Raw genomic sequence first — 3,378 nt, 5'->3', positions numbered from 1 at the left:
GTATGTTTGTGTTTTAGAAACATGAGTACTCTTTATAATTTCTGAGGACAGAATGATATATTGAGTGAAGCGAACATTGACTCTAGATATCTGAGAGAAATCTTAATGAGAATGGAGGTTACAGTAGCATGAAAATTACATTGATTTTCATTACGTCAGTCTAAGGCCTGGTGGAATTTGCTGCAGTTAGATCCTATGTGTTGTTCTAAATGTTGATTTAGGAAATCACAGTTGAATGGGAGATGTACTGTGAGAAAGGCTATCAGATGGTGTAGCAGGTTAGGAGTTTTGCTAAATGAGTAAGCTAGAGTTGGCTAGAGTTGTTTGTACAGGCAGATCAAGAGACAACTATGCAGAACTAATTAAGTTCTGCATGCCCAGTTCTTACCCAGCTGTTGAAATCTAAAAACTCAAGCTAAACATAGGCCAAGTGGTATCGGCACCTTTCTTGTAAATAGTGCTGAATCTAATGGACTCACATTTTAACATGAAAAACATAAAAGACTGGCTTTCAAAGAAAAGTGGCATATAGTGGCAGCTCATGTAGCCCCAGTCCCTGGAGGAATTTGAATGAGAGAAGTGCCTTTGAATATATATCAGGTAATATCAGCATCAGTAATACCACATAATTATAGAGCATCATAGTCAGATAGCTCCAGCTCACTAGTATGGTGCATCTTACACCCAACCAGAAAGACAAACCACCACTAGAGCTGAGCAGCAAGGCAGAGGCACCAGGCAGGCTCACCATCCTGGGCTTTGTCCTGGCAACTGCTCATGTTAGGAGAACTTTGCTGGGGAGGGAGCCATGAGGCTGGTGGACAGCATGGAGGGGGAGCCACTGGTTGTCAAGGAGCTGGAGCAGGGAGTGGTAAAGGTTATGAAGAGGAGGGAAGGGCTGAAGAAGCAGCAATCTAGACAGTAAGAGGGTTTGCAGAGATCTAGGCAAGGATACTGTGGTGATGACAAGAGGCAGAGGGGAGTAGGAGAAGGATAATTTTGGGATTAGTGACACCTGCACCAGAGAGCACCAGAACCACTTTTTCACAGCATGTGGCATGGTTTATGAAAGCAAAATTGAACTTTATAGGTAGGGATCCTATCATGTGTGCTGAAATACAGCTGGTCTGGATGGGCGATACCATCTTACTGTGAAATGTTAGCACAGTTGAGCCAATTAGCTTTTTTCATAGGGAATCTTTTACGACCTCATATCATCACAACTTCATAGCTGTCAGTACTTTCTTTTTACCTAACATTTTCCATCTGTACAGAGAACAAACCAGTCCTTATCTAAACACCTGTCACTCAGAGCTGAAACAGGTCACCAGCAGATCAGCTTATTCAAAGCAGACTGAATGTCTCCTTTCAACCAGAAAAAACAGACCAAAACTGCAAATAAACATAGCTTGGCACTACTAAAAGAAAGCTCAGGTTTAAGAACTTTGATCATGCAGGAATTAAGTGGACCACCACATTTTACTGACAAATATTCCCATCAGTCACACAGCCTGTAGAAAATGCTCCAGCTGCTGAACTTTGTTCACTTTTAGATCCTTTACCCTGGACGTTGACCACTAGGGAGCAAGAAGGTAGAGTGGTGACACAGAAGCATAGATTGGTCTGAGCAGTGGGGCAAACCCACAGTCAGATATTCGCAACTATAGTAACTGTATTTTCAGATATATATTTGATACAGAGTTTTCTTTTCCTGTAGTTTTGCAGTTCGTTTTCAAAAGAGATTTTGTTCTCAAAAGTTTGAAGAACCTTCTAGTGGAATGCAAAATAAAAACATGTTAAACGTCAGAGAACCTCACTAAAAAGGCACCAAAAAGTTCCTTCAGCCCCATAAGGGCTAAATAATGTTAAGACCTCTCATGCACTGAGTGTCTATGCTTGTGAAAGGCATAAAGTAAAAGAAAAAACAAAGCTCATCTCTCTTATAATCTCTCATTGGAAACCTAGCAGTAGCTAGGTTGATTGGTTTGTTGTTTTCATAGTCTAAGCAGATCAGAATTTGAAGATTGTGGTTTTGTTGCAAAGCAAGTCTGCTCAGACTTGAGAGAGAACACCACCACACCACACCATATTGTGTCCCTGCCATCACTACTAGCCTGAGCTGCACACCGCTTATCTGTCCTTACAGCACTGTTGGGAACACTCACAGATCATGTAGTCTAATCTAGTACATAGTTAATAACATTTTGTATGCAAAGGAAAAGCTGAAGAAAGACATAGTAGAAATACTCTTACTTTTTTTTTTTTGTGCATGAGCTTTCCTTACTTGGCCCGTGATTTTTTGTAAGAGATTAAAATTTTTCAGCCCCATATTGGCTAATGTTAGTTTTCTAAGATTTGCCAAATGCCAAATTAACATTAATCTAGAGATTTTAAGAGGAGGTGGAGTGTTGTTAATGTATTCTTACAATAGTTAATACTGCCTTTTGTTGTTGTCGTTGTTCCCTTAAAGGACTTAAGTTATACTACAGGGACAACTAATACAGAATTTAATTAACTTGGTCAGAGCCATTCTCCAAATTAAAATATCTTGACTTGCAAGTTTGGCTTGGAAAATTTTTATAGAAATGCTTTTTCCAGAGATGCAAAAGAAATACAAATCTTTTCTTCTTTAAAAACATATTGTTATATAGTGTTAGCTATAGTGTTAGTATGGTGAACTTAATGGTATGGAAAAAAATTGCCTTCTATTTCCATTAGGAGTGTGTTAAACTGTTTACACTGGGCATAAGCCTGGACTTACCAGATGGCAAAATTTGAAAAGGGTCACTGTTAGCCAGCATGAGTATTTGTGGAAATCAGACTTGTATTTGAAACCATAAGGCACAGATTTTTCTTGGTTACAACTAAAGGCAGAATTGACCCCTTGACTTGGGAGCCACTCAAGTTATGTGTCAAGTAAATAGCAATAAGTATATATTTGTTTGCTTTTTACTGTCTCTATTATCTTAAAAAGAAAAAAAATCATCAGAAGTAAATGTAACTATGAGTGAAAGATGGTTCTTAACTTGGATTAGCCAAGGAGCAAATGTATATCATTTGCAATCCAAACTGAGAGAGTTCATCAGTCTTCAGTCCAAAAAACATGAACAAATTTGGCAGTGTCCAGAGCACAAGTTAAACTGACTTGCTAAATCGTATGTCTATTATATTAATTCTAGCTAATGTTTTTCTTGGCTTCTACCATTTCCAGATCAATCAGTTACCGTGTTCTTACTTGGTTTGTGGTAAACTTCTGCTCTCTTGCACACACATTTACCTAGGAGTCAAGTAGGCCAAGGCCCAGGGCAGGTGTTATGGGACACCAGAAACTGATCAAAACAGGTTGATTTTCACAGAATCACAGAATCACTGAATGTT

Source organism: Mesitornis unicolor, unplaced genomic scaffold, assembly GCF_000695765.1.
Source record: "Mesitornis unicolor isolate BGI_N332 unplaced genomic scaffold, ASM69576v1 scaffold41397, whole genome shotgun sequence".
NCBI lineage: Eukaryota > Metazoa > Chordata > Aves > Mesitornithiformes > Mesitornithidae > Mesitornis > Mesitornis unicolor.
Note: the sequence above shows the minus strand (reverse complement) of the source record.